Below are 15,592 nucleotides of genomic sequence, written 5' to 3' on the forward strand. Positions count from 1 at the left end.
TGAGTTATGTATTAGAACATATCCTGATTTTCTCAAAAAAATGGGGAAGGAAGAATATGATAATCTTGGTTTTCGCATTAATTATGTTCTAAAACTGATAGTAGATCGGTGTCTAGAAGTGTAGGCAAAAAAAAAAAAAAAAAATCAAATTTCCAACTCACAATATTGTAAAAAATGTTGTGATAAAATTTTAAAAGTAAATTGAAAAATTGGTTGTAATACATTTCCTAAACGACAAGGATTTTCCAAAAAACGCGGAAAATATAAATGGAAACCTTGAAAAAATAACAAAACTTTAAAAAAATAAATAAAAATATTCGAAAAAAGAAACCAACAAGTGTTTCAAAAAAGAAAACTTGTAAATGTTACATTTGTAACGAAGAAGGTCACTATGCACCCGAATGCCCAAAAAAGGAAAAAAAATGCAAAGAAAATAATCAAAATTCTTGAAGAATAAGATTTTAAAATAATATATGACGAAGAAATTTCTGATGAAGAAGAAATCTTATACAAAATTTCTAGTGATGAAGAAAGTTTAGATGAAGAACTAATCTTCATGATGACTAATAATAGTCAAGAAATATCTCAAGAAGCAGATAGTATATCTCAAAAAGAATTACAGACAATTTGACTTGGAGATGTAATTGGAGAAGAAAAAACTTTTACCGACGAAGAATTAGCAAAATTCGAAAAAATGTAAGAAGTCTTTTACAAAAATTAAATTTACTTGTTTAGCAATTTAATTTTTTGAAACAATTCCTACTAAGAAAATTGCAAGAAAATTGTTAGTACCTTTAAGATGTTCAACTTCAAAAGTATATTCAGAATTTTTATTATACTAGGTTAATTGTCTTCCTTGCTCAATAGGTTTTTTATTGATTAAGAAATCTCTTATTGCCTTATTTAGGGGTGTTCGCGGTTCGAATTTGGATGGTTTGCGAATCGGTTTGGACCCACCTAGATCTATGCGGTTTGGAGAAAATATAACCCGCAACCGCCCGCAGTGCGGTTTGCGATTTGTGCGGATAGGGTTTGCGGATGTGCGAGCAGTTGCGGGCGGTTTGCGGATTGAACTTTTTTCTTCAAAAATTTATTTTTGAGCCTTATTTTTTTCCCATTTTGTAAATATTTATTTTGAGCCATTTTCTTCCCATTTTCTAACATGCTCCAACATTAATAATTAATGAATTAAAACTTATAAAATTACAAATACAACAAAATCAATTCGTAACACAAACAAATCATTCAAAATCTTAAATCAAATCATAAATTAACACAAGCATATATTTCAAAATCCTAAACTATAACTCCATATTCATTATGGAATTTAAAATTCCAAATCACACTTCATCCGGGACAAGTTCAGTTATGTAGCAATAATAATATGATCAGTATTAATTCAGTTTCAGTTGATATAATGCTATTAGCAAATGAAATGCTAGAGTAAGTTCAAAAAATAAAGGGTGTTTTGTTTTGGACAAAAATATCTAGTTGAGATATAGAAATGAAATCAATAGTTAAGATAATAAATAAATAAAGTGCGGACAGTTTCTTGTGGGTGCGGGTTAAACCCACAACCCGCCCGCAACCTGCAAAGATGTCATATTTCAAACCGCATCTACCCACATTGTATTTGCGAAACTGTCCATTTGTATGCGGATTAGGCGGGTTGGGCAGTTTTTGCGGATCGGATAAACCGTTGCCCACCCCTAACCTTATTATCAATGCGTACAATAAAATTTTCTAGGGCTAAATAAATATGAAAATTTTTTATTTCCAATTTTATTGTAAGTAATTCTTTTTTATTTTCAATTTTATTGCAAGTAATTCTTTTTCAAAAATAATATATTTCTGTTCATTTGGTTTAAATGTTCCAGAATTATGTCCACAAATTAATTCTTTTTTTGTAATTTTATGGGTATTGAATTTTTTCTTAGTCTAATTCCATTTTCTGATAAAGGTATCTCTTTATCATGCCATTAATTACTTGGTATTGCTTTAAGAACACATCCCCAGTATGCTTCTGAGGCATCTGTTTCTAAAATTAATTTATCACCTATTTTAGGAAGATAAACATCTGGTAAAGTTTTAACATTTTATTTAATTTGTTTAATTAAAGCAACATCTTCTGCTATCCATTAAAAAATAACATTTTTCCTTAATTTGGTTAACCAATGAATTTATATTTTTGAAAGATTTTTAATAAAATTTTGCCCATAATTTAAAATGCCTCATAAACTCTGTAATTGTGTTATATTTTTAAGAGTATCAGGAAAATCTCGTACTTTGGACAAAATATGTTCTTGTAATTTTAAACCTTTTTGATCTAAAATTATTCCCCAAAATTCAATTGATTCTTTTTCTAATTCAATCTTTTTTTGAGACAAAATAATTCCATATTTTTGGAATTTTTCACAAAGTAATTTTAAATGTTTCTTATGCTCATCCTTGGTTTTAGAGAAGATAAGTATATCATCAATATAAGCTACACAACAATCTTTAAGGTCTTTAAAAATTGTATCCATCCACCATTGAAATACTTGTGTTGCAATATTTAATCCAAAAAGCATAACATTCCAGTGATAATGTCCTCTAGGTGTACTGAAAGCTGTCATTTTTTTTGACTCTTCAGTCAATTGAATTTGCCAAAATCCACTTTTACAATCAAATTTGTTAAAGATTTTTGATCCTTTGGTTAAGTTAATCAAAACATCTTTTCGTGGAATAAAATATCCATCAAATTCTAAATTTTCATTTAGCCATTTATGGTTGACTACCATTCGGGCTTTTCCTCTTTTAATTTCAGCATGGTTTCTTACTATAAAAGCTAGACTAGAGTGAAGACTTCTAGTTTCTTCGATTAACATTTTGTCTAAAAGTTCTTGGAGTTGAATATCAAATTCATCTATATCTTGTCTAGTATAGATCATTGGTCTTACTCTAATGATAACATTAGGGTCTTTCAATTTCAAACTATAATAACGTGGACTACGTTGCCATAGTTTTAATGGATGTTTACTAAAATTTTCATCTAAAATTTTATAAATCCAGTGTGATTCATCAATGGTTTTGATGATGGGAGTTAAATCACCACATGGAACGGGTGCAAACTCTTTATCACAAATATATTTATATTGTTCTAACAAGGGAATATGAATTAAGACATAGTTTATGCTTAATGAAATAGCTTTTTCCTATATTTGCATTGGAAGATATTTATATATAAAATTATTGCCAAGAAGGAAATCTCCATGTATATATGGAAAACATAAAATTTTTGGTATAATGAACTTGCTATCATTTAACCAAATAGCTATATTTTTAACCTTGACTTGTATGGAAGTATGGTTGCCATCAATTCCAGTAACCAAAATTGAATATTTCATTAATATCCATTTTTGTTTTGGTATGGCATTCCATTTACATGAGCTGATTGTAGCTCCTGTGTCCATAAGAACACTGAGGCTATATGGTTTATAACCTGCAAAATTAAATGTTCCCAATACATATGTATATCTTCTTTTTCCTTGGTTAGGAGAAAAAATAATATCATCATTTTTTGTTTGAAATGATACATATATATAGATTTAATATGTTCAAGTTTTCTTATTCCTGGAAAAATAGGAATCTGAACATTGTTTGAAGTAATAGATTCTTGATTAGAATTATTACTTGATTCTCCAATATTTAATTTTGAAAATGATTTGTTAGGAAAATCTTTTTCAAATACAGAAGTTGATCTTTTAATTTTTGGAACTGTATTTTCAATATATAAATTTTTTCTTGATGCCTGCATTTGTAATTGTGTAGGATTTTTTGTTTTAGAAGATTCTCCTTGTCCTACTAGGTCATGGATTAACCATTGTCGAGAGACTTCTAAATCGTTCAAATTCATTAGATGAGGTTGTATTACCGTGTCAAATGATCTTGGTTCAAAGACTTCAACGATTTTATTATCGTTCGATTTTGTTTTTGTTTCAGGAAATTTGGTCAATTCGTGAATTGTTTTCCAATGAATAGCCAAATCATGTGAATTAGATTTCATTCCTAATCATTGTATTTTAATTCTTATTCTGATTATATCTTCAAGATTAGGATCATTTATGGAAATAAATAAATTTGGTCTAACATTAAATCAAACTACTTCATTAGCCAAATTCGACTGAATTCCTCCAATGATTGCTTTCATTGGGTCGGAAAATCTTCTATAAAAAATTACTGCCAAAATAGGAGTATCTATCCCTTGGCGAAATAAGACTGTTATAGTTACTTGAATTAATCTAATATGAATATATTGAATTTCAAGATATTTCTTTTTCCATCTTGCAACCTTTTTCTTATAAAAAAAAGGAATATCAATATTTCCTTCTTCTGACCATTTTGCTTGAGTGTTATCACTGTATTGTTCAAACACTCTTGCTGAAAAGAAGTTGAATTTTGAAAGTTTGTAAATTTTTGGAACAGCAACTTCTTATATTTTGCTAATTCTTCGTTGGTAAAAATTTTTTCTTCTCCAATTACATCTCCAAGTCGAATTGCTTGTAATTTTTTTTGAGATATACTATTTGCTTCTTGAGATATTTCTTGACTATTATTAGTCATCATGAAGATTAGTTCTTCATCTGAACTTTCTTCATCACCAGAAATTTTGTATAAGATTTATTCTTCATTAGAAATTTCTTCGCCATATATTATTTCAAAATCTTGTTCTTCAAGAATTTTGATCTTTTTCTTTACACTTTTTCCCCTTTTTGGGCATTCGGGTGCATAGCGATCTTCGTTACAAATGTAACATTTACAAATTTTCTTTTTTGAAACATTTGTTGATTTCTTTTTTCGAATATATTTTTTCTTTTTTGAAAAAATTTTGTTCTTTTTTCAAAATTTCCATTTATATTTTCTGTGTTTTTTGAAAAATCATTTTCGTTTAGAAAATGTATTACAACCAATTTTTTAATTTTCTTTTAAAATTTCATCACAACATTTTTGACCGTATTGTGAGTTGGAAATTTGATTTTTTATTTGTTTTTTCACTTTCGCTTCTAGACATCGATTTGCTATCAATCTTGGAACATAGTTAATGCGAAAAAATTGTTTAGCCTGTTTATTTATTTCTTGTTCTTTTGGCTTTGGCCCGTATGTAAGCAAAATAAATAAATAAATAAATAATTAAGATATTAAAAGTAATATTTTCTCTCATATTTTTTTAATTATCAATCAATCATATTGTTGGCTTTTTGGCTTTTCGAAGGGTATTTTTGTGAATGTGAGCGTGCCAGCAAGGATCAATCAGTCCTTACAGAAGTTGTGATTGCCAACCAATTATCAGACGATTGTGTTTTAGTTCTTTTCAGCCTCAATGAAGAGGACTTTTACTGGTGGCTTGATTTAGGAGAAGTTAATAGAAAATAACAGTAATAGGAAGAACAATTGAAGTATTTCATAAAAATGAACACTTACAATGGTCCGAACTCAGCCTCAGAGAGGTTTACAACAGCAATCTACTTGAATCTACTTGAAGCTACTCCTATGAATCGAAGTGCAGTGCTGGTATTTAAAGTGCAGGTATTTAAAGACTGGAAATGTAAATGACTGGAAAAGAAAATATATGAAGTAAATGACTGGTTTGTATGATCTGAGTCCGTCCTTTTTCCTGGGGGCTGCTCTGCTATTTATACTCGTCAGTGATGACCTTCGAACTGCACTTCGATCCGTCGAACTGCTCCTCCATGATCGCTGATCATGCTTCCTTAAAAGTAGCTCCATTACGCCATTACTGGTAGTTGAGCTTCCCTCTTGTACTGGATTTGAATATGAGTAACCGTTGAAGACACGTCATCTTGCATCCCGTTATTTGATCTAGTGTTACTCAGATCATGTGAGGACCAATATTTATTGCCACGTGTACGATCAGGATTAAAGGCTTGAATAACCTTCCTTTATTACCCTTACTATTCCACGTGTCGAACTGTAACTGGCTTTTACAAAATATGTAGCCAACATTACCCCCCGCACTAATATACCCAATACTTGGTGATATTAGTGGATTGCAGTTTTCCCGCGCTTCCAGAACGTGTATGGAGTCCATATTCTGGAAACACAACCGTCATCCATTTGGAGATCATCTGCATTAACTCGTCGAACATCCCAATACCTTAGTATTCGAACAGGCTATGGCTGCATCAACTTCCCTTTCTATTGATCAAGCATATGAAGAGCCTTTGAGTGATGTTGTTCCCCCTCGAAAGAACCTCCACGCATTCATTAGCCACCTTTACCCGCCCTTCTATATTCAGGTAATGGAGGCTTTTGCAGATTATAAACCTTTGGACTATGAACACATTGCCTTTAATCCTTTGGTTTACAAACTTACAGATACAAAGAGTTCTTCCCCTAAGCTCCCTTTGTATTCTGACCGAACTACCCTCGAGCCTTTGCTTCGACAAGTTGCAAATATGGATCTAGGAAACTCTTCTTCACAGACCTCTGCATGGGATGAAACTGTGACCTCTTCATCCTCTGGAGCTTCTGGCTGGACAAGCTGGTCCACTCCTGAGACTTATGATCTAAGGGAGCGAATCAATCACCATTTTGTTGAGTTTACTGACCCCTTGGAGTTTCCCTCCTACGCTCGAAGCTCAGTGGTCTACCCTTACGTGCCCATTGACCTTCGACGTAGCTTGGAGGAGAATCTGCTTGTGGCTTGGTATACTTCTTCCATGCCTACGAAGATAATGCACCCTGCCCAGCGTCCAGAAGAAGCACAAGGGTACACCCCTTCATTTTTAGCCAAAAAGGCGAAGATTTGTTCTTCTGATTGGCTTGACTACATTAATGCCTTTGTTCCTTCTGCTCCCGTGCCATCTCCCATAATAGAAGCATCCATACCTTCTTCTGCATCTGCATCTTCTGAGATAGAAACACCTGCTCCTTCCCCTTTGTCTTCTGAAGCAGAATCATCTTCTCCTTCTCCTCCTCCCATCCTTTCCTGGACAGAAAAACTAAGACTTGCCCTTCCAATGGACAAAGTCTTTCCACCTTACCAACCTCCGTCACCCCCTTCTCCAGCCGAGCGAAAGCAAGCTCAACTTTTGCTCGCGGCTTTCTCCCATCTGCCCTTCAATGTTCTTGAGGATGACATTCCTCTTAAGAACTTTCAATGGGCTTGTGATATCTTGACTAGAGGTCATGTTCTCAACCCTATTGCCCAAACAGAGCTTCATTTGTTTTTGGACCAACTCCCAGTGCTCCTCTACTGGCATCGAAATTCTAAAATCACCATCCAAAATCTGGATCAACTCTTATCTCTCCGAATTCATGCCCAATATGAAGCAGAGAATTTTATCGAAGAGTTCGATGACTTCAGGAATAAAGATTCTGCATACTGGGATGATTTGGTTATAGATGAATTGGAACAAAAATCAAGGGAAGAGGCCTTCGAAGCAAAGGCTGAAGAACTCTATTATGAAGTGAGAGCTCATCAGCTTATGCAATCAACTTTAGAAGAGATAGAAGAAATAATAAAGAAAGAACAGAAATTTATTGACCATTGCTGGACAAAATTTCATGACCTTGTTATTTATTCTATTCCTTATTTTTATGAGCTTGAATTTGTGCCCAGATAGAGTTACTTAATGTAATCATCTTGGCTTTAATATAAACAAAGTCTTTCTGTACTCAACACTGTTTGACTCTATTTCCTTTCATCTCTAAAAGCTAACTCATAACTTCGAATTGAACAATCTCATCCTTCGAATCAACTGTTTAATGAAGAACTAAAAGAACCAATCATGTCTTTGTCCAATTCATGGAGTACAATTGACAATTCTGGCAGATATTATTTTAGTACTTCGATTTCAATGACTTTACTTTTTCAACACTAACTGTAACCAATATATGGTCATGGTTGATATAGCCAATCAATTTTAAACTGATCTCTTTTGGCTTCGAAGGGCAACCTATGGCAATTCCCACTTGCTCATACAGAAACCAATGATTGGTCTTGGATGTTTCGAACAGTGCCCCTCTTCCTTAAAGAGTCATTTTGACTGATAACCTTCAAACGGGTCTTTGGATTTTTTGAAGTAGACCAATACTTTGAGCATTCAGGCATTTTTAAGCATGTAGTATGCTCTGAACAGCGCTTCTCATACTCAGAGAATACTAGGGTTTGCTCCGAAGGTCGTTACTTTGATTCCTAAACAGACCCATAATCAAGCAATTTAGCACCTTTAAGCAGATACTAGGCTTCGAAGCTGACTTATGTATTTCGAAGCCGTTGTTATTTGATTTTCTGACGCCAAGATCTTTTTTTCGAAGCCAAATATTTCATTTCGAAGCTGGCCCCAATCCCCGGAATAAGCTCTTCCCTCCAAAACTATCAATTTGGAAGAAATTCCTTGCATTCGTACTTTTTGTACTTAACGACTTACGGGGTATAATTTTGGACACAAAGGTTTTAAAACCCTCTCGTTTTGTGTTCCGAAATCTCTTGCCTTTTACAAACCCTTCTCTCTACTGGTTCCTCTTTGCTTTTGTAACAACCCTCATACTGTTTACTGATTAATGACTGACCGATTACTGTTAAACGAAACTGATAATGACTGATAACTGATTGATAATCGAACTGAATGAAATACTGAACTGACTGACTGAAATTGAAACTGAATTGACTGAGTATATGTTAGTTAATTGCATTCTATCTGTTTGATTGTCTGATTATCTGTTCATGTTTATATGTTTAAACTGCTAATTGAAGGCCTTATCGGCGGCCGAACTAGAAACCGATTGATGTTCCGTGACCCTCATATTTAATGTGATTTTATGGTATAAGTATCTGAAAATTGATTAGGTATGATTAAATTAGATTAAATTAAGCTAATTAAAGAGTTGGACTTAATTACCTTTTTGCCACTTAAGTGGCCCACTACTTGGATCATCTTTGATTCTCATTATGCTCACACTTACACATTTCATCAGCTCATCTTGAGCACACCACCGACTAGAGAGAGGGAGGTAGGGAGTTAGAGTGAATTCACCTTGAATTCCTTGGAAACTTGAAGAATTGCTTGGTAATTGAAGTGTATCTACATATTTGAGCTCCCTCACTCCTAATTCTACAAGACTAAGGTAGGACATCCATCTTCTTGTTGCTGTTCTTGAGTTCATTCTTGCATGATTCATGTTAATTTGTAGAGCTAAGTTATGATTTGGTTCATTAATGATGGATTGAAGATCATTTCTTGCATGCATGTCGGTATTGTTGCATTTTGAGGTTGATTACATGGACATTAGTGCATGCATGTTCATATTGTTGTTATAGACCATGTTTTCATCTGGTTTTGGAAAGAAATGAGCTCATTTGAGCAAGCTTTGGAGCTTCAATTTGGTTTAAAACTCATTCATGCATGTTTGAATGTTGTTCTTGAAAATGGGTTTGAATGTGGTTTTAATTGACTCACCTTTGGGGCTTGAATTCACAAAATGAGCTTTGAAACTTGTTATACATTGAATTTAGTTATGTTTTCCAGAATTTGGGCCCAAGAGGTCGAGTTTGGAGTGGTAGAATGCTTGGTTTGAGCTTGGGAGGCAGATCTGGAAATTCCAGATTTGGCTTCCTCGCTCGAGCGAAGGATTCCCCGCTCGAGCGAGAACCCTTGTCCAGGGCTCCGCTCGAGCGACCATCGAGCGACCATCGCGCGTAAAATCTCAGCATCCAGTACTTTTACTGTTTTGCAGACCGCTCGAACGAAGGATTCCTCGCTCGAGCGAAGCCTTTGATTTTGGACTTACGCTCGAGCGGAGAAAGTCTCGCTCGAGCGAAGCCCCTATTTTCAGCAAAGTTTGCGAAATGTTTTCTAAGTGTATTTTTGCATCCTCATCCCATCCTAGGCATTCTTAGGCCTAGTTTAAGACATTTAGATGAGGATATCGTTGTAGAACACACCAAGGCAAATTAGGGATTAAGTTATGATATTTCCCAACTGTGTAGCTTAGTGTGTTCAATCTGTTAACTGTGTAGGGTTGGCAACTGGGGGGACACGCTCTAGCCTACTGTAGCCCAAACTCTGTGAGTAACGATTGTGTAAAGATATGTTCACAAATGATTATTTTCTGAACAACTGAACTGTACTGTTTTCTGAACTGATTACTGGTATTACTGAATGAATGTATGTCCTTTATTTCTGAACTGTACTGTGGCATCCTTAGTACCTACTGTTTACTGTTACTGTTACAGAGATCTCTGTCGGAACCACTACTGTTTACTGACTGATGGCCATCATTACTGTTCGGTCTTTCAAGACCTACTGTACTGTTATGCTAATGGATGTACCACATATGACTGTTTACTGTACTGAACGACCGAAATACTGATTGAATTGAACTGTTTTCATTACTGTAAGGACATTCATTCTAAACCCCTTTACGCTTTATGTTATTCACTGGGCTTTAGCTCACTGCTCATATATATATGTAGGTGTACAGGCACCAGACCGCAGCTAGAGGCGTCAGGGTTACTCCAGTTTTGTCAAGCCAGCCTTTGTGCCTCACTGCGAGGTTCCGAGTTGCCATGCTATGGCTTGGGGGTGTTTTGTCTGATTTTCCCCCCCTTCTGTACTGTTTTACTGTTTTGTATAGACCGTACTGTTTTGTACAGACGGAATGTTTTCTGTACTGTTCTGTAGGGTTGAGTCCCTAGTTGAATGGATGTGAATATTATACATACTGTTCTGTACTGTTTATGTGTGAATATATGAAAAGCCTTTTCGCATTCAGACTGTCACAGCTCAATGGACACTATTTATTTACTGTATTGGCTTCCGCCAGGCCCTGTACTCTGTTTTACTGTATTACTGTTCAGCAGGCCTTCGGTAATCTCGGATTACTGGCCGGTTACGGTGCTAAACCCATAGGGCCGGGTTTGGGTCGTGACAGCTTTGGTCTTCATCTTCTGAAGAGTGTATCATCAATGGCTTCTTCTTCACAAAAGGTGCCAGCCCCAGAGCGCGTAGGCTCATCTTTAGCTTTGAAAAGGCTTATTGACGCAGAATGTGAGAAGTACAAGGCCGGAGAGAAAAGCGCCATCGATGGGCGTATCTTCGTCTCTCGCCATCATGAGCAGCAGAACTACGTGCTCGGACCAATTTTCAAGGAAGTCCTTACTGAGCTCCCAACCTTTTATCCGCGTCTGGAGGACCAACGTCTCCTTTATGAAGGTGGCCTTGACTGGAAGAACTGGAAAAGCAATCGTCCTCATCGATGCTGGCCCACGATAAGACCGGAATGGCAAGAATGGTATGATCGGATCATTCCTGCTAAGACACTAGATCTCCAGGAGCTCTACCTCCTCGATGCCCTTCGACTATCTAGGGTAACTATCTCTGAGGACCCTTTCCTAGTTCCTACTGCTTTGTGCTTTTGGAACCCCGTCTTCAATTTCTTTCAATTCAGATGTGGGATGATGGCCCCCACTGTTCTTGATATTTGCCATCTATTAGGAGTATCTCCCATTGGTACCCCCATAACACCAGATTTTCCTGACTTAGCAGTCCCTTTCTCCCTCCCCTCTCTTAATTCATCTTACAGTGATTTTGTTAGAGTTGAGAACAAAAGAATGGGTCCAGTAACTGATAGGGAATTCTTTTCCTTTTTATTATATTGGCTTTGCAAATTTTTATTCTGCACCTCCTCCCAAAGAATCATGCCTGAATTTGCTCCTATTGCCAAAGCCTTGGTTTTGCAGAAAAGAGTGGCCTTAGCCCCATACATTCTGGGTCATGTATACAGAGTTTGTTCCCTCTTTTGTGAGAAACCTTTAGATGCTAGTCAAGGGGGACCATTTTGGATCCTTCAGCTTTGGCTCTTTGCCTATTTTACTGAACTACAATCCAAATGCCTTAAATTTTCTGGGCTACACTCTCTCACTCATGGCATAAAACTAGCCAATGCTTCACTTTATCCAGCTACTTTTTCCTTTTATTTCTCCTTCTTTCATCAACTACCAGCTGCTCTTCCTGATCACCGTTTCCGTCCCTTCGAAGCTAGCATAGGTCCAGCTTGGTTGAATCACTTCCTTAGTGACAGGCTCTGTGCCTTGCCTATTCACAAAGATATGTGGGCTTCCCTACTGATCCCTAGAGAACTGTTTATTGGGACCACCAACCCCAGAGCCTATAAATGCATAGCTGAGCCTTATTGTCCTGCTCAATTTGCTAGACAATTTGGCCTCACACAAGGAGTTCCAATACCTCTCTGCAGCAACACCAACCTAACTCTGACCAAGAGAGATTTGAAGGTTCGAAAGTCAAGGCTAGAAGAGGCAACCTTCAAGTTTATGGATGATCTGGCCACTTTTGAGTATATCCCTTTCATACCTCACGGCTCCTTTTTGAAGAGATATCAGAGTTGGTGGTTGAGTAATATGGAAGTTTATTTAATTGAAGGTAATCAGAAACAAAAGAAACAGAGACTGCTTGAACCTTTGATGAGAAGAAAAAAGGCGATTGATTTGCCCCAAGAAGAAACAACCATTAGGAAAGTAGAAGAGGAGATTATTTTCAAGGGATCCGAACCTCAGGCTAAAGGAGCTGAGAAAACAATTGAAGGGCAGACAAAGCCAATTCAAAGAAAAAGGAGAAGAAAGATTACTGTCTCTCCTTCTGAGTTTGATATCTCCCCTTCCAGCTTTGATGAGGATTCTGATTCGGAGACAATTGCCCAAGCCATAGGAAAGAGAAGAAAAACGACTGCTTCAACTACTGCTTTGGTTGAAGATCCCCTTCATGAGACAGCCACCAAGGCCGTGGAACAAGAACATTCCAAAGCCATAGTCGTCTTTGAAAGGGCTGAGAAAAGACGGCAACAACAAATTTTAAGAGATAGAGCTGCTGCTGCTAATGCATTGCAAAGGGAACTAGCCAGAAAACAACGGTCTGCTGGGCACTATTCTCTCCGCAATTCTCCCATCAGTACCAGTGCCTCTGGGACAAGTAATTTCTCTCATACCTCTGCTGTTTTTTGCTTTGTCAGCTTATGGTATTGAATTTTAACAATGTTCTGCATTTCTTCTTTTTGCAGCGACAACTACTGCACTCACCTTTCCAATAAGGCCTTCCTCAATTTCGGTTGAGGTTGATCAAATGCAGAAAGTCAGGGTTGTTCAAATCGTACTTCCATCTCCAAAGCCTATATTTGGCGTACCTTCTTTAAGTCCCAGTATTCCTGCATCTCCTTTTCTTGGATTAAAGCCATACCTCCCTTTTTTGGCTCGTAACCTACCTCAATCTACTTTTCCTTCGAGCCTTGCTCTTTCTCCATCCTTTATAGAAACTCCAACTGCTACTCCATCCCCAATGGCAGTTGATTCTTCCACAGAAGACACTGGTAGCCCTTCAATTCATGGTTCATCACCAATGCCCACTTTCAGTCCCTCTTCTCTTGATTTTCTGGTGGCCAAGACCATAGAGGCTGCCAAAGATGCTCCATCCGTTTCTTCCATCCCTATGCAGCCCTTTGCGTCTTCCACCACAACACTCTCTATGCCCTTAATGTCAAGGGATGAGGTAGACATTTTTGAAGGAAGACTAGCTAGTCTCTTTGACATACCTTCTACCTCTCCCACCTCTACTGCTGAAGCTGAGCCATTAGCCTTGGCTAACTCCTTATTGGAAATCTTCGAGAGTTCTCCTTCCTCCAGTAACAAGCCTTTTGTACCTTCAGTAGATTTGGACACATGCTTGCAACTGCTGACTTCCTTTTCAAGGATCCCCTTCGAGGCTCTACAAAGGCCTATCATCAGGAATGGGTTCCTTCAATGCTGTAATATTGCTGAGCAGTCTGCCATGAGTGTCTCAAGTCATCTATCTCAGGCTGCAGCTACTATTGATTTTTATCTCAACATTTGCCATGCTGCTAAGGCTGCGGATGATAAGCTGACTAAGGACCAGAGTTTTGTTTCTCAAGTGCATACCGAGGTATCATCTCTGAAAGAACAACACTCTTCTGCCTCCCACTTTCGAGTCCAACTTCTGGAGAAGAAAGCTCAGCTCGAAGAGGAGTTAGCCGCGGTAAACCAAGCCTTGGTTCGAACTGATAAGAAACTGCACATCACCAATCAAGGGCTGGCTAATCGAAAAGAAGACATGGCTGCGGCTATTCAATTATTTCCTTCCCTTAGCAATAGGAAAGCTATTGTACAAAAACAACTAAAGCATTGTAATGATTTTTGGGCCAATTTGTGGCATAATGTACTTAATTCTTTATGAAAGCACAATATTTTAATATTACTTGAACAAGCTTGTGTTTTTGCATATGGTGTTCACTCTATCCCTTGTGCTTCCCAAATGGTTGGAAAATAAGGTTTTAAATATCTGCCATTAATCTTTTTGGGATGTACATAACCATTCAAATTTCTTAAATGGTATGCTCCAAAAGGCAGAACCCTATGAATTTGATATGGTCCTTCCCAGTTAGGTGACCATTTGCCAAACTTATGGCTTTTAATCCCAATTGGGAGTATTGTCTTCCATACCAAATCACCTTCATCAAAGCCAATGTGTTTGACTTTCTTATTATAATTCTTGGCTGCTTTCTTCTTTTGGAAAAGAATGCTATTTAATGCCAAAATTCTGGCTTCATCTACGCCTTCTAATTCTAAGCACATACTTTGATGGTATTGTTCAGGATTCAATTGATCTTGACATCTTACTCTCAAAGATTTAACATTAATCTCTACTGGTAAGACTGCATCATGTCCATACACCAAAGCATAGGGAGTGACTCCTGTGCTTGACCTCGGTGAGGTCCTATATGCCCACAGAACATCCAATAATAGGTTATGCCAATCCCTGGGATTGTCATCCACAACCTTTTGTATTCCTTTTTTCAAAGACTTATTGGATGACTCAGCTTGACCATTAGCTTGTGCATAATAGGGTGTGGAATTAACAAGGCTAATTCCAAATTCTGCCACAAAAGCCTTCACTATTTTCCCATCAAATACAGTTCCATTATCAACTGTTATGGTTTGCGGGATGCCAAATCTATGGATCAAGTCTTTAATAAAACCAATAACTTCTGTTTGGTCTACAGCCTTGTATGGCTTAGCTTCGACCCATTTAGTGAAGTAGTCAGTGGCCACTAAAATGAAACAATGATGCTTCGAAGAAGGTGGGTGTATTTTTCCCATCATATCCATGGCCCACCCTCTAAATGGCCAAGGCTTCACTACTGCATGTAGGTCAGTTATGGGCACGTGCCTTATTGTGCCATGCTTTTAACATGCCTGACACCCCTTTGCATATTCTATGCAATCTTTAAGGATGGTTGGCCAATAATAGGAATGCCTTCGAAGCAACCATCTCATTTTTACACCAGGTTGATGAGCACCACAGATGCCTTCATGAACCTCAGCCATGGCTGTTAATGCTTCTTTCGGGCCTAGACATTCTAACAATAAGCCATCTCCCCCCCTTTTGTAGAGAGCATTACCATATATTACATATTGCATAGACTGCAACTTAACTTTTCTACTGGCCTTCGAGGATGGACCAGCCAAGTACTGCATTATTGGATGCCTCCAGTCTTGTTCTTG

Source organism: Camellia sinensis, chromosome 2 (genome assembly GCF_055761805.1).
Source record: "Camellia sinensis isolate YWXY chromosome 2, ASM5576180v1, whole genome shotgun sequence".
NCBI lineage: Eukaryota > Viridiplantae > Streptophyta > Magnoliopsida > Ericales > Theaceae > Camellia > Camellia sinensis.